Genomic DNA, 25,235 nt, shown 5'->3' on the forward strand with positions numbered 1-25,235 from the left:
AGAGCACAAAGTTCTTCATTGATCTAGCCTCTTAATTTTGCTGTCAAAGTGTACCAGATTGATGCATTTAACTTTAAAATGTACAACATTTTCTTCATCTTACCATAAGTTAATTGGAAAAACCTTCTTGCAAGCACTGATTGCAGCATTGGAGATGAACTTGCCTAGTTTCTCCATAACTAATGTGCCTATAGTTCCTAAAAGGCAGGAGCTATCATAAGTCTCTCATTGATGTGGAAACATCAAGAAAAGATTTATTGTAACCCTCTACTGAGCACACCTTTGTTTTTAATATTTTTCTTTGTTCTTCTTTTTCTATAATTTTAGCTCTCATGTTATGATATAGTCAAAGAAGCAATGGAAGAATTTGCATTGAGAAGAATCTTCTTTAAGAATATACAGCAGACATTACTTCTGAATAAAGACTAAAAGCCCATAAAACTTATTCTTAGTTTAAAACAATCCTTGGAATAAACCTTCACTCTCAGTGTTTCTTGATTGTAAATCAGCCCCTTGGTGTTCTTAAACACATTTCATCTCCTGATTAAACATAAGGGAAAAGTTAGAGCCAGAGGCAGTGAGTGTGTGATGTGAGCAGCTGTATGTGGCACTGCTGCTGAAGTTGTAAATATTTAAACAGAAGACTGACAGACCTTTAGCTCTGTCACCTACTATTACCCACACACAATGAACACAGTGAAGAGATTTGCTTCAAAATGTGTTTATTAAAAATTCTGAGGTCTTCATTCCATCAATAATCAGAATCAGAATCAGAATGAGCATTATTCCCAAGAATGCTTACATGCACAAGGAATGTGTGATGGTGACAGAAGCTTCCAGTGCAAATGCAACTGTAAATACATACAAACATATACATTTAAATATATATATATATATATATATATATATATATATATATATATATATAGTGACATGAAAATAAAAAAATAAGATAAAACAGATGAAAAAAGAGAAATATACAATAGAGCAATAATGTCGTTTGACTATTTTATATACAGATATACAGTAATGTGCAGGTGATATAATGTATTGAAAAAGAGATAGGATATGTCAAAGAATATAAATGAAATATGGATATAATTAAGAACAGATGGATTGCATATTGCACATGGCTGTACTGGCAAAAGGAAAGTATTTGGGGGCAGTTTTAACTGTTCATGAGGTGGATGGCCTGAAGGAAAAAACTGTTCCAGTGACTGGCTGTTCTGGTGCTCAGTGCTCTGTAGTGCCAGCCAGAGTGCAACAGTTTGAAAAGGAAGTGTGCTGGGTAAATGGGGTCAAGAGTGATTTTACCAGCCCTTTTTGTCACTCTGGATGTGTACAGTTCTAGCAGGGTGGGTAGAGTATCCTTGCATAAGTCCCTGGTTTGTCTAGATGTTGAAGTATGTAATGCAGTCCCATACTGACTGCATCATCCACACGTTTGCTCGATAGGCGAACTGCAGGGGATCCAGAAAGAGTTCAGTGATGTCCTTCAGGTGGGCCAACACCAGTCTCTCAAATGACTTCATAACCACAGATGTCAGAGCGACTGTTCTGTAGTTATTAAGTCCTTTGATCTTGGGTTTCTTTGGGAAGGGGATGATTGTGGAACATTTGAAGCAGCAGGGAACTTCACACTGCTCCAGTTATCTGTTGAAGATCTGTGTAAAGATGGGGGCCAGCTGGTCAGCACAGGATTTTAGACAAGTGTGTGAAACACCGTCTGTGCCCTGTGCTTTTCTTGCCTTCTATTTCTGGAAGACTCGGCACACATCCTCTTCACAGATATTAAGTGCGTATTAAGTAGAGTAGCAGGAGAGGTGAGGAGGGGGGTTGCAGGAGGTGTAAATGTTTGTGCTGTGAAGGTTAGAGCGGGTGTGTGGTGTGAGACTGGTCTTTTCAAATCTACAGTAAAACACATTTAGGTTTTCAGCCAATTATTGATTCCCTACAGTGTTGGGGGATGGTGTCTTGTGTTTGGTAAAATCTTTCAGGCCTCTCCACATTGATGCAGGGTCATTAGCTGAAAACTGGTTTTTCAGCTTTTCAGAATAGCTTCTTTTAGCCACTCTGATCTCTTTTGTCAATCTGTTTTTGACTTGATTATACAAGATTTTACCCCCACTTCTGTTAGCATCCTCTTTGGCCTGACGAAACTGCCTGCATTTTGCTGTAAACCATGGTTTGTCGTTGTTGTATGTTAAATAAGTCCTAGAAGGAATGCACATATCCTAACAGAAACTGATATATGATGTCACAGTATATGTGAACTCATCCAGGTCTGTGGCTGCAGCCTCAAAAACACTCCAATCAGTGCAGTCAAAGCAGGCTTGTAGTTCCAGCTCTGCATCATTGGTCCATTTTACAGTCCTTACTACAGGTTTAGCTGATTTTAGTTTCTGCTGTATATCGGAAGAAGATGAACCAGACAATGATCAGAGAGTCCCAAAGCTGCTCGGGTGACAGAGCAATATGCATCCTTTTTTTGTTGTGTAGCAATAATCCACATTATCCAAAAATAGTCAGGCATATCTCTAGTGATACGCTCCTTTTACACGCATGGAAAATTTGGTTCTCGTCAGGATTTGTATTTACGCTCCGTTAAATTATCGAGAATGTAAGTCTTATTAATAATTTTCATCTACTGACATACAAATCATGACTAATTTTAACAGTGATTGTTTCAGAACGCACTTCACTTCTACCAGTCAATTTTGATTTTGAAAATTTAAATTCATTTATTGAAACATGAACAAATGTTACTAAACATATTTCTAAATTCAAATTACACTTCTTTCTAAACAAACATATAATAAAAATAACGAAGTGGTCAAAAAAATCATACCAAATCCAAACAGTTTACTCTCTCCAACTTCTTCCACCAGCCCTTTTGCAGCAACTTAAAAATCACTCTACGACAACAGGTGGGAAAATACTTATACAAATTAGAAAATAAATACAACTGTAAATATAAACACAATTAAATGAAAAAATGACCTTGTTCCACTGTATTTTCCACTGTATTTTCAGAGACTCCAAATGCAGGAACTGAGTTTAGACTTTGCGCTGAAAACAGACGTGGTATTGAAATGTCCTAGCGCAATGACCTATTTCTCAGGAAAATAGCTAATTGCGCTTTGCGGCACTTTATTAACATACAATACACCCTCAGTTTGCGCGCATGCGCCCACAGTTAACGCAAACACTCCCGCCCACGGCCACTTGCATTTTGTGTAGGCAAGAAAATTGGACCAGGAGTTGTGCATTGTCATAGCGCATAGCACTGTGCTTTGCATGGGTAACTGTTCTTGCTCGACCTGCTTCGAGCAGGATTCAAACTGGCATCAGCCGACATGGGAGGCGGGCGCTCTAATGAGGAGGCTAAAGGCTACAGCCTCTAGCGTCAGTCGCTAATGCGCCTCTTGAGGCCAGGGGAGTGAGGTTTACGCACAGTTAACTACCAGCTGGCTACCGTTACACACGCTCACGAAAATAGAGCCCTATTGTATTTGTGTACTAGCAAAATGTTTACCCTCTGGGACTAAAATTGTTGCAAATCGATAATTAAATTTTTTTTTTAACTATAAATCATTACTTCCTGCCAGAGATGGGAAACTGTTTGAAATTATGTAAGCGCATGCTTCCGACTTCTCGTGTGAACGAGTCATTGCGCTTATGTCACGCGACACATCCGCGATGGGTCGTTTTTTAAAAGTTAATACATTTTTAATTATTGATCTATTTTTTTTTTTTTTTTTTACACAAATCTATTGATTTGCTTCAGAAGACATTCATTGATTGACTGGAGGCATGTGGATTACATTTATGTTGCCTAAATATGACTTTTGGACCGTCAAACAGCCAGCAGCCTCATGGCACCCATTCACTTTAATTGTATGGACATACAGAGCTGAAATGTGCTTATAAAAAAATCTTCATGTAGATTCTGCTGAAGAAGTAAAGACATACACATCTGGGATGGCTTAAAGGTGAGTCAATCATGAGAGAATTTTCATTTTTGGATGAACTATTCCTTTAATGGAAAAAAAAATCTGATTGTGGTATATACATGTATATACTGTATATATTCTGTATAAATTCTTATATTCCTATAGATTAATTATATTTCAGCCATTGTAAATTAATATTTATATAATTATTTAATAATTTTAATATAAAATTGTATTTAGGACTGCATCATTCTGACTTTATTAGGTTACAGTACATCAACACAAGTGATCAGGTAAAAATAGCTCTTTAAAGTAACTGTATGTTCAGTTGTTGACAGTGCATGTAAAACTTTTCATCCTAAAAAACCTGTAAGGTGTTTTTAATAAACCACATTCAAAAATGTCTGAATATGTCAGACAAACATATTTTACAGGTTTGTGATGGATATGCAAAACCCTCATCTTTAATAAGGCATCAGTCTGTTATCCTACTAACAACAGCGGACATGAAGATGACTCTGGTGATATCTGTTATTAATTGATATAATCAGCCTGATCTCATAAAAATTACATGACATTAGCAACAGTTTTTCAAAATGACATTGAGGCAGTTCCGAGGTGAAATATCCACTGTGTGGCGCTAAAAGCGAGTTGAATGTTCTTCTAAACAGATGAGGTTAAGGTTATTGCTCTATCGAGTTTTAAATCAACAAAACCACCCTACCCTAAACCTTAAACCTAAACCTCACCAATAATAACCAACCAATAACCAAATCTGCCATTTACTCGTGATTTTTGTGAAAAGGAATAAAAGTCATTGTTGTTGTAGCACCTCTGTAGTGTTTATTTCACCAGAAAACTGCCATGATACATACAATGATCTACATTAAAAATCATTTTGCAAAGATATAGGTTTAGTAACATGATTATATGCAACCAGGTTGGATATAAAGTTCTGCTCAGAATAAATAATACAAAACTGAAGAATGTGCTAAAATAGATTATAATCCTTCGTACAACATAGTGACAAATGCCACAATTCCTAGAAAGATGCTTGTTGTTTTGCCTGAACCATTTGTGAAAGGCATCCTAAAAAAACAAACCATTAATCTCTTGAGGCGGAAGTTTCAGGAGGTAAAGGAAGTGAGGTCGGCGCCAACTTGCACCCAGCTCCTGTCCAAAGACCTCAGCTCTTCTCTGAGTGAGTTTGTGATCTGTCCCTTTGAAAGAGCAGGTTCAGCCCTTTCCTAAAACGCTGGTCGCGCACACTGTAAATTATCACATTGCAGCAACTATTGCCCGTCAGAATCCAAAATGCTAAGAATGAAAAGTTGCACCACGTGTAGCCCACCACGTTCCCCAGCACAAATACTGCGATGGGAGAGAACGAGGCTGTGAAAGCAAACGTAAGGATTCCGATGGTTTTAGCTGCTTTGATATCCGAAAAAGAAGGTCTATGCGAACACCCACCAGCCCCTGTGTCAGAACCAAGGCCTCCCTCAGAGAGAAGCTTCCGCTTGTGAGAGTAGCGGCGGATGCTGGTGAAGGACAGGATATTGATGGCAAGCGTGCCACCTAGTAAAATGAAGTCAAAGGCTGGGAACAACAGAAGGATGTTTGTGTCTGGTGGCAATTGAAGTCCGATCGGCAAGGGGGCGTAGTTGCACATACGACTGCATTCGTTGTATTCCAGTGTAAAGCTGTTGCTCAGCATGAGTGGAGCCATGGCCAGTAAGAAGCTGCCAGCCCAGGACACGAGGATTAGGAACAGAGCACGATGCCGTGTCACTAGAGCGTCCTTATGCAGCGGACGCAAGATTGCCACGCAACGCTCCAATGTCATCAGAAATATGGTGCTGATTGAGACAAAGGTGCATCCTGCAAAAACTGGACCAATGAACATGCAGGGTTGCCAAGGCCCTGATACACCCTCCAGAGAGGCTTGTGAGACACCCTGGTACCACAGTGGAGGAGCGCTGGTCAACATGAGGGAGATCTCGGTGTATACAGAAAATGGCACCACCAAGACTCCAACCACCATGTCTGCGATGGCCAGGGACACTGCAGAACAAACAAAGTATTGCAGAGTTAGAGCACCAACATGCACCAAATTTTCTTCTGATACAGCAATTAATGATAATTAAATTTTCTTTCCTTTTTTATCTCCCTGAGCTCTGAGTTACAAAAATGTTTTACCAAGGACGCCACATTAAGAAATCTATATGTTAATTCCAATTTTGAAGCTTGGATATCAATATGTTAATACATTTACTTCATCGACAGCACATGTAGCAAACTGTTGATTTCCACAGAAAAAAAAATTGACTTGTCCCTCAGGTTGTAAATTCAAACAAAAAAACGTGTATACATTAATGCACAACAGAAGTCTATGGGGGCAAGTATACTGGACGGTTTAAATGCAGAAACTTGAAGCTCGTATTTTTGTTTAACCACTTACATGCATATTTGAGTAAAAAAATATGTTAGTGTTAGTTTGCCCAAAAATGAAATTTCTCTCATCATTTACTCACCCTCATGCCATCCCAGATGTGTATGACTTTCTTTCTTCAGCAGAATACAAACAAAGATTTTTAGAAGAATATTTCAGCTCTGTAGGTCCATACAATGCAAGTGAATGGTGACCAAAACTTTAAAGCTCCAAAAAACACAGACAATCGTAAAAGTAATCTATACATCTCCAGTGGTTAAATTAATGTCTTCTTAAGCAAAACAATTGCTTTGGGTGAGAAACAGATCAGTATTTAAGTCCTTTTGACTATAATTGTTTACTTCCGGTTGCTCTCCAAATCGCATCCATGAGACTCAGTTATGTCACGCGATAAACGGCGTGAACTGAGTCCTCTTGTGGACGCGATTTGGAGAGCAACCGGAAATATACAATTATAGTGAAAAGGACTTAAATATTAATCTGTATCTCACCCAAAGTCATCGTATAGCATGAGGGTGAGTAAATGATTAGAGAATTTTCATTTTTGGGTGACCTATCCATTTAAGTTGCCTAAATTGTTCCACAGTGGCGGAACTACTTTTCTAGGTGGATGAAGCGTTACTAATATTATTCCTGTGGGTAGAGTTTTCTCTATGTATAAAGTACTTTACACTGTTAAGTGGGTTAGAATGCTAACATGTAAAATGTTGAAGAATTATGGCTATACTTTATAACAGTGTGATGATTGTATATTTATAAGTGCTTTACAATTGCCCCATTATAAGCGTTTAACTGTACTGTACATTTCCCAATCCTTTTTTACTTTTTTTTTTTTTTTTTTTTTTTACCAAAGAGATTAGTCAAAATAAGTTTCTGTGGTATACTGCTGTCAATAGTGTATTTAACCTAGAATATTCCTTTGATTATTTTTCACACTTTAATATGTCTATTTTCTCTCCTGTTTACCATTACTTAATTTAAACAATTTAACAGCTGCTTAAATTAAACTCAACATTGCCCACATCTGGATACCTAGGATATGGTATATGATATTCAGATTGGAATACTACCATACTTGCAAATTACACAGTATTTACTGAATCTTGCTTTCTATTTTTTTAAGTACAGTACTACGTAAAACAGTATGCAGTATGCAGCAATAAATGTTTCAAAAAGTATGCTACATTTTTTTCACGGGACCTCATTATGTTGCATGTTTAATTCACTGAGTGGTATCTTGTAAAAATATGGTTATTTGAATTTATATGCTAAAAATTGTGGTTAAAATTGTTTTCGGTTATTTACGGTCAAGTTGAGTATATTGCAATGTACAGTATGATAAAGTATTCCACCCAGTGTGCCCTAGTTGTAAATTGCACACTTTGTGAAATGTTGTAAGACATCCAGGGATTCTGTGCATACAGAAAATGTGTGCTCAGCATACATACTACATACTGTATGAGTAGTATGGTAGCATGCCATTCCAACAACCTGGTCTCATAGAATCACGTTACTATACCTACATTTTTTTCAAAATGATTTTTACGTTGCACGGTTTTCTGGTGACATGAACACTAGAGGTGCTACAACAACATGACTTTTATTCACTTTCGCACAAATCACGATTAAAGCAAATTATCAGTTTATAAACACGTACTTTTCGCTCTGTTTGCCACAACGCTATCTTATGACATCTAAACACTTACTATAAGTGCATGACTTGTAAGGCGATACATTTTAATGTTTGAATTACATAGCCAACTACAATTACATGCTTGTTCATGCATGATCAAGTTGCACGTTAGCTCAACTGATAGAGCGTTGCACTTGTGATGCAAAGGTTCGGGGTACGAGTCCTGAAAGGGGTTGCAAGTCAACACGTGAGCCGGAAGTGTAATAAAAGCATCAAAGAATGACATGGTTGCTTCAGCGATTGCATTTTCCATCTCACATTAGCTTTTATGACACTATCGGTTAGGTTTAGGTTTAAGTTTCAGGGTAGGGAGGCCGGTTTTGTTTTTTTAAAACTTGATAGAGCATTAACCTTAAAAACCTCATCTATTTGGGAAAACATTTAAGTCACTTTTAGCGCCACTCAGTGGACATTTCACCTTAGAACTGCCACAGTACATGAACCACGTAATTTCACTTTGCAAAAATGTCGCTACAGTCACATAATTTACATGAGATCAGGCTGCATTCCAATCATACCCTACTGTATATGCAAAGCACTGGTGTTACCTTTAAGGTAGCCCTGTGGTGTTCGGGAATGACGAGTCTGCATGAAAACGGTAAGTGTGACCACGTTTCCCACTACAATAGCAAAGGCCATGCAGACCATGAATATGACCGCCAAGGTGCGGTTAAGCAGCCCACAGCAACGAACTGTGCAGAGAGGGGCCAAAGTCTGTCCGGCCCCTGGGGATACTGTCTGATTGCCAGTCTCCATTATCCCAACAAGATCTCTTGTTCACTGGGGTACACTAACATTGGCCAACAGAGCAGCCTGGCAGCAGTCTTCATGCTTCTAACAGGGACAAATATGGCCAGGCTGTTAGGTGAATGGGTTGGGCAGCTCTGTTGTGTGCAGTGAATGGCAACCCTGTGAAAGAGCAGAGAAGAGAAACACAATCAAATTGATGATAACAAGTCTGTGCGAACTTATGCTCACAAATAAAACTGCAGTCTTATGTGGAACTGATGGGTGCTGGTATGCAGACTGAGTATGTTTCCAAGGCTAAGAGTTTTGAAAAGTTTTATGATGTGAGCATAATTATCCTTGATTGTGGATAGCAAAATATCAAGGGAATGAAGTATGGAGATTCATTCTACGTATTGAGGTCCTTACCAATGTAAGGGCATTGCTAGGTATTTTTCACCTGTTTTATCATTCACCAGATGAACATTGTAGTCTGATCGCTTAGAAGAGCACACCTCTCCTCAACAAGCCAGACACAAGTTATGCAGTTTTTACAGTTAGGGGAGTTGAAAATCCTTAACAAACACCTCTAATGAGATAGAACTGTGACAGAGGATCTTGCGTTATTGCTTATGATCGAAAACAATTCAAAGGCAGAACTTATGTTTTATCTACTGAGTATTGATTTGCAACTTGATTTATAGCTGAAATTAGCATGATGTTTTTAATGGTGGATATGGGCATTGCTGCTATTTTAATAATCTGTTAAGCATAATTTAATCTATTAATGTTTAAGTCCATAAAAGGTCTTAAAAAAGGAATATTTATGGTTTATAATGAAGATTATAAGTTTGAATATAAGGTTGAATTTTCTTTAGCTAAAATCGCTCTGTGCTTACCGAAACTTGAAACACTGCCCCCCAGTGGCCAAAGCGGTCAGTCTACGCAGGGGCACCAAAAGAGAGTTATAAAGTGAGTTGTTTTCAGCTGTACAGGATGTAATACAGTGAAGAGGAATGTATATTGTTTGGGAGCAACTATTTGCACTAGGTGAAATAGCACCTGCCACACAGCGGGGCTATTTGGACTCCAGTAGTCTGATGGAAACACTGAAATTAAGGTCCAACTGCACCTCCAGGTGTTGCTGCACTAGCCTAGTGAGTAAAGATGCTGAGGATGAGTTTTTATCAAATGGACGTCAATCCGTTTCAATCCGTATTATATATTTATTATCGATATTAAACATATTATATTTATAAATATTTGAATTATTATGCATTATTTATATAAATTATCTTTATTTTTACGGAAATAATGATGAATGCAATTAATTTGCTTTTTGGCAATAGTTTTAATGCAATTATTAACCATGGTGTTACTGCAGTAATATGGTGTTAATATAGCAACCACGTTTAATTTTGTGGTTTACTATGATGTTACTGCAAAATAACATTGTGATACTATGGTTACTGTAAAAAAAACACGGTTAATTTTTGTAAGGTACGGTTAGGTTTAGGGGTAGGGGTTGGTGTAGGGTGTCTGTGGGACTTGTCACTGATTATGCAAAAGCCATTACATCCTGATTTTAATACAGGATGCGAACCCGGGTCTTCCATGCTGCTGACGCAACACGCTTTAGGTCTCGCCACAAGGGAAGGTGAACACATGATATCCAATATGGTTGCCACGGTGTACAGTGTTACCGGTTTTACTCAGTACAAGGGACAACAACGGTGTGAAATTTTATACTGAGGAAAAGGGGGAAACATTATGAATTGAACTTCCAATATCAATACAATAGCCTAACGAATAGAATAGCCTTAAATAAAGAATAGTTTGTGACCCATGATAAATGAACCTAAATAACGCATTGAAAGCCAGATGTTCTTTACCAACGTATCAAATTACACAGGCAGCAAAGTATGCACACTGACAGAAGACGTTTAATTGCAGGTAGCAAATATAATGTGCATGGTGGGTAACCGTAAGATGTCTCGGATTCAGAATGACACAAGAAATGCTGTTAGTTACACAGACACACGCTTGAAGAAACACATTTTATTATATTTTTAAGAACAGATGAAAGAAAAGAGTCTATGCGCATGTCTGACGTGCTGTTTGTTCGGAGGCGTGCAGAACATGCGTATGTAAAAGTTTCTCACTCTTTCTTTGTTTCAGTTATCTGAATTTTTTTTGCAAGAATAGTATCATCTATGAGAATGCTGCAAATGACCTCAGACCATCTCAGTTCAGGAGGTGCTTTGAGTTCATTTCGCTTTATTTCCACAGAGCAGTTCATTGTGAGCGCAACTCTGCAGGGTCACTTTATATATAGCCTATACATCTGTGATTAAATCATTAAATAATATTAAACACGTTCAACTCGAACCATGATTTATATTTCAGTGATTATTATCATCATTATAATTATTATGTTTACATTTATAATTGTTTTTAGATCTTAATTTGTATTAGTAATTTTCCACCTGTTGTCACAGAAGTATACTTGCGTGACGGTAAATGGAAAGGTGGTTATATGATTTTTTTTTTTTTTTTTTTTACCACTTTTGCTTTTTCGTGTCATTTAAAGTGCAATTTGAATTTAGAAATGTCTTTGGTTTAAGTTTTTTGTTTATTAAATAGACTAATTTAATTTTCAATGCAAAATCACTAAAGCAAGAATATTCACCAATATTCACAAATTTATTCACACACATTCAAGTCATTACCCTTCTGAAGCAGCTAAACTGGGTCCTGGGATGAAAAGTAATAAAACACCAACAATAAACCTGCAACAACCCACAATAAGTGATGTATTTGCCCGGACAACGAAATACCCGACCGGTAGCCCATGATGGAGAGAATGCATGGATGAAGTAGGTTTGTTGCCAAAGAGATTTTGCCCTTCACAACTGTTGAAAAGCCATCTTTCAAAAAGTTGAAAAACACACATTTTAATTGCACTTCATTTTTTTCAGTTTCATTTGAATTTTTAGTTAAAATAAGTAAAGTTTCAAGTTTGAAATCAAGCTGCCTTGCGTTATTGCGTAGGCTATTGCTTAACGAAAACTTACCCCATAGTACCACTTAGCATTCAACCAGTGGTAATACTGGTGTTAGGCGGTTTGAACATGAACACCTCACCGGTTTGAAAATTATGATATCATGGCAAGTGTAGTAGCCAATGCAAAAAGGTCTGAGGGTAAATTTGCATTATATTTGTCATTTTTAGTTCTTCTCCCTGCCCATTAGGTGCCGATGTGTACAAAGAATGCAAATTGGCAAAAATAAAAGAAGAAGAATGTGAAAGTGCAGATTTTATAGTAAAAAAGGACCTAAATATTGATCTGTTTCTCACCCACACCTATCATATCGCTTCAGAAGACATTGATTTAACCACTGGAATCTTTATTGCCAAGTATGCTTACACATACAAGGAATTTGTCATGGTGACAGAAGCTTCCACTGCAAGAGAATGCATATATACATACATACAAACATATATATTTAAACATATATACATATAGTGACATAAAAAAAGAATAAAAAAATACGATATAACAGGTAAAAATAAGAGAAATATACAATAGCGCAATAATGTTGTTAGAATATTTTATATACAGATATACAGTTATGTGCAGGTGATGTAACGTATTGAAAAAGAGATAGGATATGTTAAAGAATATAAATGAAATATGGATATAAGTAGGAACGGATGGATTGAATATTGCACATGGTTGTGTTGACAAAAAGGAAAGTATTTGAGGGCAGTTTTAACTGTTCATGAGGTGGATGGCCTAAGGGAAAAAACTGTTCCTGTGCCTGGCTGTTCTGGTGCTCAGTGCTCTGTAGTGCCGGCCAAAGGGCAACAGTTTGAAGAGGAGGTGTGCTGGGTGAATGGGGTCAAGAGTGATTTTACCAGCCCTTTTCATCACTCTGGATGTGTACAGTTCTAGCAGGGTAGGTAGGGGAGCACCAATAATCCTCTCAGTAGTCAGAACTATCCTTTGAAGTCTTCTGATGTCTGACTTGGTAGCTGAACCAAACCAGACAGTTATAGAAGTGCAGAGGACAAACTCAATGACTGCTGAGTAGAACTGTATCAGCAGCGCCTGTGGCAGGTTGAAATTCCTCAACTGGTGAAGGAAGGACAACCTCTGCTGGGCCTTTTTCACAATGGAGTCAATGTAGGAATCCCACATCAGGTCCTGTGAGATGGTAGTGCCCAGGAACCTGAATGACTCCACTTCAGCCACAGTGCTGTTTAGAATGGTGAGGGGGGTCAGTGTTGAGGTGTTCTCAACTCACTCTCATCTCCACTGTTTTAAGTGTGTTCAGCTCCAGGTTGTTTTGACTGCACCAGATGGCCAGCTGTTCAACCTCCCTTCTGTATGCAGACTCATCGTCATCTTGGATGAACTGAAGCCAACAAATAGTATCCTTGCATAAGTCCCTGGTTTGTCTAGATGTTGAAGTATGTAATGCAGTCCCATATTGACTGCATCATCCACAGACCTGTTTGCTCTATAAGCAAATTGAAGGGGATACAGAAAGAGTTCAGTGATGTCCTTCAGGTGGGCCAACACCAGTCTCTCAATGACTTCATGACCACAGATGTCAGAGCGAGGGGTCTGTAGTCATTAAGTCCTTTGATCTTGGGTTTCTTTGGGAAGGGGATGATTGTGGAACATTTGAAGCAGCAGGGAACTTCACACTGCTCCAGTGATCTGTTGAAGATCTGTGTGAAGATGGGGGCAAGCTGGACAGCACAGAATTTTAGACAAGTGGGTGAAACACCATCTGTGCCCTGTGCTTTTCTTGTCATCTGTTTCCAGAAGACCCAGCACAAATCATCTTCACAGATCTTAAGTGCATGTTCAGTAGCAGGAGAGGGAAGGAGGGTGGTGGCAGGAGGTGTAAATGTTTGTGTGCTGTGAAGGTCGGAGCGGGTGTGGGGTGTGAGACTGGACTTTTTAAATCTACAGTAAAGCACATTCAGGTTGTTGATTTCCTACAGTGCAAGGGGATGGTGTATTTTCCATACCATACCGAGGCAGCCATCCGCGGCGCCATCTTAGATGAGTCGTATCACTGGAGTCGTATGGATTACTTTTATGCTGCCTTTATGTGATTTTTGGAACTTCAAAGTTCTGGTCAGCATTCACCATTCTAAAAATCTTTTTTTTTTTGTGTTCAGCAGAAGAAAGAAAGTCATACACATCTGGGATGGCAAATTTTTAAAAGAGATGTGGCAATGACTAGTTTGATACAGTATACTTACAAATAATCTATATAAATTCCACATGCATAGGCAAGCACCACTCACACTGTCTTCAGTAAAATGTAAAAATCTGTTCTGAAGTGATATAAACGTTAATTGAGTCCCATTTTTTAAAAGTTCTTGCAAAATAAACAATTCAGCACAGAAAAAAAAAAAAAAAAAAAAAAAATCCATAACCAACATTTATATGTGTATATTCCATTTAAAAAGGTGTTTGTGGCCATAATGGCAGGAAAGTAGCTTGTTCTGTCTTTTAAGTCTTGCAGTCATCTCTTTAAATTACGCCTAAACATTAGTCTCAACTACTTCCAGTGCTTTTAAACAAGCAGATCCCTGCTGCGAGTCAGACTCTGGCTCTCAGTGCACTAACTGAAATTTAGCATTATAAATATTATGTGAGCATTAAAATAGAAAGCTATGTTGGGGCTTTTTGGCAGTTGTGACAGCGTCTCAGCTGGACACCAACACACACCGCCGAGCTCATGCTCTTAGTCCCACTCTCTCTCTCTGTTTCTTTTTCTCTATCTTTCTCTCTCTATCTGTCAAAAAGGTTTACATCTTTTACTACACTCTATTTAGCATTTAGCAGGAAGTAGGGCAGGGTTTTCTCTAATGAATCCAGCAGGGACATCACTTTTGCAAACTTCATTCATTATGAATTAAGTTTGTAAGATTAGAAACAAACTTTGAACTCAAGCTTGGAGAAGAACTTGTGATCCATTCCACAGGTTGCATTGGGTGAAACTTAAAGGGTGAAATAATATACTGACATTCTACCAAACTAAAGGATTTAATTTAATTAGTCCTCTAACAGTGTCCATGCCAGATTCTTTAATGACTCTAGTCAAAATCCTAGTCACTATCTACTCCCTACATAGGCAGCTGCCTTCTAAGGAAGCATCCTAACCGAGATGAATCCTTATAAGTGACTGATTTTGAACACTGTACATGAACAGCAACTCCACGAGCTACACAATTGGTGCTCTTTATGTAAAGCGCATGAGAGACTTATTCCAAAGAAGTTTGCCGTTAGCATGTTGCTAAGATAACATGATACACTAATTATTCAATCCACAGCACACTCAAAATTATTGGGTTAAACCATTCATTTTGAGTCAGGAGCGGGGCTCTATTATGCCTTAAAATGCTGCTTACGTTTTTGTAAGTAAAAAGAGTGGATGTGACTCATGGAAAAGACAAAAATCAAGGGATATTTCTTCAAAGACTACCGCAACCCAATTCAAAATCACTAATATTCCACAACTGTTTTATTAATGTCCTAAACCTTGGATACGTTCTCTGTATTACCTCTATCCTCATTTGTACAACCTTGGCCAGTTAATAGAACTGAAAAGCATTGGCTGCATAAGCTACATTCACACAGTGATTGTTTGGGATGCCTGCATATTGACATAACATCAATGCTTCGTATTGCATCTTTGAAGGCTCGGTTTCATTTACCTTTGCACAGTGAAACACATTTAAAACAACAGCGAGAGCCACTTCATTCATAGTGACTCATAGCAGTAACGTCATTGTCATAATGTCAATATTAATATTTGCACCATGTTGTTCTGAGGCTGGATGCTAAATGGATACCTTAAAATTAATGCACAACTTAATCACAAATTAACGTCTGGATTGCAGCTGTGAAGCAAGATTTTTGCCAACTAACTGTAAGTTTGATAGGTAGAGTTTAGCTGGGTAGTTAAATGAATGAAGCTACACAAGTCACATGCTAGCAGTGTTAACAGCTTCATTGATTATAATGGGAGCAATACAAATTTCCCAACCTTTCCATTAAGGAAAAAATAGTAAGCATCTTTCATCATCTCATTCGTGTAGATGCATTAATTTACAACAAGAAAATGGTACACGTCTGGTCTGAATAAGTTGCTTCAAGTAAACGTTTGATCTCCTGTTAGAAAAGTTGTTACCTCAAAGTCTTATTTAATTTGTTTAATTTGTTTTGTTTTAGCTAGATGTAAAAAATTTGCTCTAGTCATTTCATAGTCACACAAAATACAGAAAATGCTTCAGGACACGACATGTGCTGTTACATTGTAATTCTTTTGCAGGGGTTCAACTACCCATTTACCGGGGTTCATGCGAGATGTTGTCGCCCCCTTTATGTGGTGCCCTTATGCATTGCATACATTGCATATATAGTTTTTGCGCCTATAAATACACACATATATACTTGTTATTTTGACCAGTTGTCATTTTCTGCAAATAAATGCACTAAATGACAATATTTTTATTTGGAATTTGGGAGAGATCTAATTCAGTCCTTTATGAATTAAAACAAAAATGTTCATTTTACTCAAACACATACCTATAAATAGTAAATCCAGAGAAACTGTATATATAAAACATTTAATGATAAACATAAACATAACAGTTCTATCTTACTAAAAGTTTACTATTTTACCCAGTAGTTGTGTATGCTATGTATTTTGCTTCCAAGAGTATTGCATCATTAGCTTAGCATGCTAATGTCCTGGTTACTTTCGTAACCTCCATTCCCTGATGGAGGGAACGAGACGTTGTGTCGATGTAGTGACACTAGGGGTCACACTTGGGAGCCCCGAACACCTCTGCTTTTTGAAAAAAGGCCAATGAGAATTGGCGAGTGAAATTTGCATGCCACTCCCCCGGACATACGGGTATAAAAGGAGCTGGTATGCAACCACTCATTCAGGTTTTGTGCTGAGGGCCAAGACAAGGTCCCGGCCATTTCAGCAGGTAGTTCAGCGTTTTGGCAAGAGGGACACAACGTCTCGTTCCCTCCATCAGGGAATGGAGGTTACGAAAGTAACCTGGACGTTCCCTATCTGTCACTCACTCGACATTGTGTCGATGTAGTGACACTGGGGGTCCCTATACACAATGCCACAACTAGCTGAACTGTGTTACGTGGACTGGCGGTGCGAGACGGGCAGACCGCTGTGTGCCTCGTAGCCAGCACACCAGGCCGTCACGTAACCTCCCCCAACGCTCTTATGAGCGTCGAATGGTCCTTCGGGAACAAGTCGACTGCCCAACAAATAGGGACAGGCTAGACCAGCCATGGCCTCTTTTCCTCTTTTTTTCTCCCAAAAAAGAGTGGAAACTGTTAACCGACTGGGGGCCAAAAATTTCTACGTTGGGGGGGTGTCACTCCCAAGGGGATGACACTGCGGAGACCACACCCCACCCAGAGAAGGGGGGGTATTTTGAGTGGAAATACGTCACATGGTCTTACCGAGTCTTGTCGGAAGTATGTCATGTGGAGAAGTCGCATGGTAGGTCCTACCCGAGGGGGGAGGAGTTTCTACAAGCATGGTAACCAGGGGCAGAGGGGCCTCTGCCCAAGGAAGATGCAGTTTAGCGACAGGGAAACAATTTAGCGGAAGATATATCTCATGGGGTCACCTATGGGGAACCAGCGCATGGGGAGCACCTATCCCAGTACAGGGCTTAGTTAGCACATGTACTGTGCCGGCAGCGAGTTTCTCCGCAAACTCGTCTGCCACAGGGCTAAGGAGGAAAGTCATCCAGGGATCACAACTTGTGAACACGACTGGGAGTCAAAGGTGCACGTCTTCACCTCATGGGAGGAGAAAGGCACTATACGCAAGCGTTACACCCAGCCCGCTGCTCTGCAGATATCAGCCAAAGAGGCGCCACTGGTCAGGGCCCAGTGCTATGGGGGGCGGCACATCCTGAGCATGATATGCCATCACAATGGCGTCAATGACCCAGTGGGCGATCCTCTGTTTGTAGACAGTGCTTCCTTTCCGCTGTCCACCAAAGCAGACAAAGAGCTGCTCGGAGCTTCTAAAGCTCTGCGTTAAATCCAAATAGATGCGTAAAGGCAGACCCAGACAGTTCAGCACCAACTGTGTGCACTTGTTCGTGAGGCTTGCCGTCATTGAGACTGAGTCCAACTCCAAGCCGAGAAAAGTGATGCTCAGAACCGGAGAGAGCTTACTCTTTTCCCAGTTGACCCGAAGCCCTAGACAGCTGAGGTGCCTGAGCACCAGGTCCCTGTGTGCGCACAGTAACTCTCGAGAGTGAGCTAGGATCAGCCAGTCATCGAGGTAGTTGAGTATGCGGACGCCCACTTCCCCTTAGCGGGGCAAGGGCTGCCTCTGTGACCTTCATGAAGACGCAAGGGGACAAGGACAGGCCGAAGGGGAGGACCTTGTACTGGTATGCCCGGCCCTCGAAAGCAAACCACAGGAAGGGTCTGTGTCGAGGTAAAACCGAGATGTAATGGATGTGTCCTTCAGGTCTACGCCACGAACCAATCTTGATGCTCGCTAAAATGCGTTTTTAGCATCTTGAACGGGAGTCTGTAAGCAAGGCCCGGTTCAGAGCTCACAGGTCCAAGATTGGCCACAACCCACCGCCTTTCTTCGGTACAATTAAGTATGGGCTGTAAAACCCTTTCTTCATCTCGGCTGGAGGGACAGGCTCTATCGCGCCCTTGTGCAGAAGAGTCGTGATCTCCGCACACAAGGTAGCGGTGCTCTCGCCCTTCACCGAGGTGAAGCGGACGTAGCTGAACCTAGGTGGGCGCCTGGGGAACTGAATCGCGTAGCTGAGTCAGACGGTCCGGGTCAGCCATCGCAATGGGTTGGAAAGCGCAAGCCACACGTCCAAACTCCAGGCGAGGGGGACCAAGGGGATAATCACGTCGGACTTACCGGCGGGTGGGGCCTCGCGGCAGGGTGGAGCCTGAGGTGCCACATCATGGGGGCTCGAGCCCCGTTGCCGTGCTGAGTCCAGGGACATCGAAGCACTTACCTGGCTCCTGATACCCACCATAAGATTGGTCGAGGAGGGGGGAGGAGGAACATCGTCCCCGCAGTCCGTCGGACGATGGCCGTGCACACCTGACATGTGACCCAGAGAACAAGGAAACCACTCTTTTGTTGAAGTTTTGGGTACCGCAGCCTCTTGGGCATGTGGCGAAAAATGAAACAAAAGATTCTCCTCCCGGCCCTCCACCGGGGAATGGAGTGGTCTGTCTACCAGCTCCGTAGAAGTGGATCTCCTTGTCCCTGGGTCGCCCGTCTCAGGGGTGCTTCGAAGCCTTCCTAAGGTTCTTGGCGGCCGGCCGTGAGACGGGTGGTGTCTGCTTCCTGCGGTGGGCTCCACGCTGGGGCCGGGCAATGGGGGCGGGCTGCGGCGGAGCTGGTGCTGTTGCTGTAGGAGGATGCCCTTGGCGAGGAGCCGCTGGGGTGGCCTGCTTTCTTATGAATGCAAGCCACGACCACAACGTTGCCATGGTCATGTTCTTGCAATGAGGACAAGACCCATCCACGAATGATGTCTCCGCGTGGGCAGTGCCCAGACACGTAAGACAGTGATCGTGGCCATCAGAAGCAGAGAGATAACGACTGCAACCAGGAATAACACACAAACGGAAAGGCATCTTTAAAAAGACATTTCCGTGTGTGCTGCTCTTTTAGAAAGAAAATATACTCTTTTAGAATATACTCTTTTGCTCTGCCGAAGCGCCCAGGCGCGTTCTCTGCACACCACATGTGCAGAGGGGGAGAAGCCGCTGAAATGCGCCGTAAATCCAGCAGTTTTAGGTGAAGAGAACTGAACTTAAATTGAATTCAGTGCACTGAATGCAACCGCTCGGCTCCGAAAAGAAAATCTGAATGAGTGGTTGCATACCAGCTCCTTTTATACCCGTATGTCCGGGGGAGTGGCATGCAAATTTCACTTGCATGGTGTTCGTTGGTGTTCGTTGCTCCCAAGAGTGACCCCTAGTGTCACTACATTGACACAACGTTGAGTGAGTGACAGATAGGGAACTCCAAAAATACCTTATGAGGTTCCATCTCAGTTAGGATGCTGCCTTAAGAAGGCAGCTGCCTATGTAGGTAGCAGACAGTGAGGCAGCTCCCTAGGTTCTGGAAGAGAGCCCATGTGTCAACCAAAAGTAAAACATATTGTGTACTGTGCTTACATGAATGTCATGTTGTAAGTGAATTGTGCACGGAAGGGATTCTTTGGTGGCAGCAAATTGCTTTATATGGAGATCTCTATAGATTCAAACTGGAATCAGGACTGATGATATCAAGCAGCTGCAGACTGGGTCAAGCCTCTGTGTCTGGGCTAGAATGGACAGTCATCTGGAATAATGGAGTGACCAGCACTGGCCCCTAAAGCCCTGGGGGCCCGTAATGCTTGAGGACTGAGGAGAAAGGTCTGTCTTAATCTTTCGTTACTGTTTTTAACTCCTCAACGCCTCTGTTTTTTTTGTTTCACACATTTTCAGTGTACCCATCTTCTTTTCACATTTTATCACTTTCGCTTTGCCTCCCTCAAACGATTTAGTTCACTGCTGGCTGGGTAAACACTGCTGTTAAAGGCATCCAAAAAGTCATCTTTTTCTCTAATTTTACTCTCATGTTGTTTCAAATCTGTATGGTTTTCTTTTGCCTGGAACACAAAAGATGAATTTTTAAAGAATATCCTGGCTGCTCTTTTCCATATAATGAAAGTAAATGAGTCTGGGGCTGCCAAGCCACAAAATAAATAAAAAAATAAAAAAATAAATAAAAAACACCATAAAAATAGTCCATATGACATATATTCTAAGTCTTCTGAAGTAATATGATAGCTTTGTGTGAGGAACAGACCAAAAATTAAGTCATTATTTATTTATCCGTCCTAACTCTCCTTGGCACGTGTAGTTCATGAGTGATGCCTGATGAATGAATTGGTTTTATTTTTAGTCTGGTCTTTTCAATAAATTGGTTTATCCAGTTCACAAATCTAGTATGAATGATCTGTTCACAAGTTGGACTCAATGACTAAAATTTGTCAGTGAATAATGACTTAAATTTCCATCTGTTTCTCACACAAAGCTATCATATGTCTTCAGAAGACTTGGACATGTGTCATATAGACTAGTTATACTTTTATGGTATTTTTATGGTGTTTTTATGCACCATACAGTATATACGGAGCCTGACAGCCATCATTATCTTTCATTATATTGAAAGTGTGACCAGGATGTACTTCAAAATTCACCTTTTGTGTTCCATGGAAAAAAGAAAGTCACACATGTTCGGAACTACATGAAAGTAATGAAAGTACATTTTTAATTAATTTTTTGGGTGAACTACATGTATTCATTTAAGAGTTTTTTTCTTGTTTGAGAAAGTAATTTCTTGAAATTTTGTGAAAACGAAAATCAATTGACACCCCCATGGAGCATTGAGATTTATTCTAAACTGCAAAACTGTTACTCATCATTGCACTTTATATGAAAGGGTTGGCTGGCCTTCTCTAGGCACCCGTAGGCTCAATCACTGGCATATTTTTATCTATAAAGCCATTCTGGGGTTTCTCCCGTCTTATTTGTGCATTTTTATTATTTTTCAAAGTAGCTGTTATTCACTTCGGTCACAGGACCTTATTTTACTAACTGTCCCTAATGCTAGAACTAATCTTGGCAAAATGGCTTTTATGTACTCTGCTCCATCGGCTTGGAATGCCTAACAAGATAGTCTAAAAATGGAAAAACTTGTCCTACTAAGTGTTTTTAAGGCATTGATGAAAGCTTTTGAGACTGATTCTTTGTCCTGTCAATGTTTTTAACTAGTGTTGTTAGATTTTGGATTGTATTTTCTGACTTTTTATTTGTTTTATGTTGTCTGTTTGTAACTGTGAAATGACTTGCTGCTGCCTATCTTGGCCAGGATGCTCTAGAAAAAGAGATTTGTAATCTCAAGAGCCTTTCGTGGTTAAATAAAGGTTAAATAAAAAAAGAAAAAAATTAAATTGGCTATTTGTGAAATCAAAGTTTACTCATACTATGATTGGCCACAGTAATGGCTGTGAGAATTGATTTGCCTAAGAGGTGGAAATAGGAAAATCTGTGAGCATCAATTCATAAAAGTGTGATTTAAGTCAACACTCATTTAGAAAACAGCTGCATATTCCTGTGTGATCAATTTGTAATAATGGGTTTTACTAATTAAAAACATGATTATAATTGCGAATTAAGAGAAGAATTTTTTTTTTTTTTTTTTTTTTAAGTCTAGAATGTTATTCATATACAGTAATTCATTACTGTGTGATGAACAAAACAGAATGTTGTTGTGTTGCACTACCCTGGCCCACTGTAGTTTTTGTATGCAAATATGCACTATGTTGAATGTTCTTTAATGTCTGTTGCAACACGTCTCACTGAATATACAGCATATCACTGCATGACCCCAGCAGTTTTAAGAGGATGTATCAAGTTAAAAAAACTTCAAAATGTATGCCTCCTCAGACACCTGCAATTATGTGCCATTCGTTGTGCTGTCTAGCTTTTTTAACGCAAGAACACATTCTGTGTGAACGGACCCCTTGTGAGTCAGATTTAGAAAATTAATAAGGTGGATAAATGAAAAACAACCCAAAGCTAACTGTTAGTTAAAATGGATGCAAAGCTAGTAACATTAAATACATAGAACAAAATTATATATTTATTTAGTGATTTAATGATTAATTTTATGATTTAAAGCTAGAGGGCCCTATTTTAGGAGTGCTAGCGCTAAGTGCAGCGGTATGGTTTAAGTCATAAGCACAAAGTCAGTGGGCATGCCCATGAAGTTTTTGTATCTTGTTTAAGCATGCACGAAGTCTAGGGTTTGGCAAAAGTACATGTGCAATGCTTTTATGGGCTGGGTCAAGTGCTATTTAATTCTGAGATTATTCTCCGGTTATTCCACTGACATCGTCCTATTATACAGTCCAATTCCTGTCCTGCACCAGCGATATAAACAAAGACAGCACATTCATAAACAGTTGGTATTGTAAATGGACTGTAAATGAATTAGAAGAACAGAAATAGGGATTTACCTCTTGTATGTATTAACTGCATTTTTGTTGAATGTCAGGCATTTTTCTTTGACGGTGACATGCTCGTTTTATACGCATGGAAAGTGTGGTTCTCGTCAGGATTTTGATTTACGCTCCATTAAATTACAGAGAATTTAAGTGTTATTAGTAATTTTCATCTACTGACACACAAATCATGGCTAGTGTTAACAGTGATTGTATCGGCACGCACTTCCCTTCCACAGATCGATTTTGAAAAATTAAATTCATTTGTTGAAACCTGAAAAAATTAAACCAGAAATATTTTTTTTAAATCAAATTACACTTCAAATGAAACACAAAAATATAATCAAAATAACAAAGTGGTCAAAAACAATCATACCAAATCCAAACATTTTACTCTCTCCAACTTCTTCCACCACCCATTTTGCAGTGACTTAAAAATCACCAATACAAAAAATACCAATACAAATTAGATCATAAATACAATTGTACTATTAATATACTACTAATAATTGAAAAATAAACCATGACCTATAGATAGTTTAACACTAATCTAATACATTTTTGTTTCATAAAACAACTATTGTCAGGGACATAATTTGATGTTCCACTGTATTTTCGACATTTTGGACATGAACTTTATTACCACCTGCTGGTGGAATCTCCAAACTGCAAATGCAGGAAATGAGTTAGACTTGGCATTGAAACGTCTTGGCACAATGACCTATTTCTCAGGAAAATAGCAAATTGCACATTGCGGCACTTCGTTACAATACAATACACCCACAGTTTGCACGCATACACCCACAGATAGCGCAAACACTTCCACCCATGTCAACTTGCGCTTTACGCTAGCACGAAAATTTCGCTTAGATTTTGCGCTCGCACGAAAATTGGATCAGACGTTGCGCACAGTCATAGTGTTGCGCTTTGCGCGGTCATGAAAATAGAGCCTGAAGTGTGTCACTTTTTTATGTTAAAATACTGTCTCCTATCCCAGCTTATTATGCAGTCAAAACTACTGTATAAGCCATTCGCAGGTTGATTTCCTTTAAAACTGGCACTATAAAAACTGCTCTATTTTTTTTCCTAGCAGCCCATCCAGCTCGACACAGTAACACTGGCTCAACCAATGGCATGAGTTTAGGGCAGGACTATATCTGTTTGTTTTTTTTCACCGGCAGACGGGGAGTGTTCAAAAAACCACTTCTGTTTGAAAACAATATTTATTTTTGTAATTGGCAGAAATTACACACTTAAGCTTTAATACTATTTTAATTAGATTTATTTATGATTTCTAATTTGTAATATTACCATAATGCAGTTCATGGTAATATTAATAATTAGCATTTTGGATTTTCAGGACATTTTTTTTTTTTTTTTCGTTTTGTACATTGTACAATTTCGGTACTGTGTTTGGTCACCACTTAATGTTCATTGTAGAATCTGGTCCTGAAGAAAAACCATTTGAAACCCCTTGCTGTGGCATTTAGCATATACTGTAACATAGCATATTTTAATAAATATATGCAATATACAACAGTGTGCAGGACATTTTCTGTTCTTTTTCTATTCCTACATTAGGCTCTTTGTTTGTTTTCATGAACAATTTAGGAAAGCATGATCCTCAGTAAAAAAAATAAAAATATTTCATTTTACTTCACAAACTTAATGCACAGTAGAGTGTTCCTAAAATTATAAAACAGCATATTATTTTTTAATTGTTTGTAATATGATCGATTCAGAAACATGAAATGCGAAACCAACTCAGTATCACACAAACATGCAACAGTCGACTTCATGCAATGCTCTTACCTGTATTTTAGTACCTGTATAATAATGCTCCTGTCATCAGCCAATAATGGTCCAATTAAGATGTATAATAAAATCCACTTTGATTCCTTGAATTGAATACACAGTCAGCAGTGAGAATACAGGTACCACACACACACACACACACACAAGCCCACTTGCATCTGTAGCTTTTGAAACTGCCTCTTTCAGTTATCCCTCCATCCACCCCCGTTTTCATCCCCTCCCTCCCTCCCTTCTTTCTCTCTCTCTCCCTCCCTCCTTTCTCTCTCCCTCCCACTCTATATTACGGCTACACACTTTTCTGTCATGCACATCACAGGCAGCACTTCTCCTTCTTGAATCAGTCTTTCTCTTTCTCTCATATGCAGCTGTGAGCTCAAGCCCTGCACTAATGCATCTCACTCTTTTCTTTTTCATTGCTATTTTCTCTCATTCTTCACAGAGGCTGATTGGCCATGAGTCGGTCGTCCTCCTCTC

At 39.5% G+C, this 25,235-nt stretch overlaps 1 pseudogene; it reads right to left on the reverse strand.

The window, feature by feature from the left end:
* Nucleotides 1-4,248: 4,248 nt before the first annotated feature.
* On the reverse strand, nt 4,249-13,894 carry LOC127412982 (beta-2 adrenergic receptor-like; annotated as a pseudogene).
* Nucleotides 13,895-25,235: the final 11,341 nt, after the last annotated feature.

Source organism: Myxocyprinus asiaticus, chromosome 2 (genome assembly GCF_019703515.2).
Source record: "Myxocyprinus asiaticus isolate MX2 ecotype Aquarium Trade chromosome 2, UBuf_Myxa_2, whole genome shotgun sequence".
Classification (NCBI taxonomy): Eukaryota; Metazoa; Chordata; class Actinopteri; order Cypriniformes; family Catostomidae; genus Myxocyprinus; species Myxocyprinus asiaticus.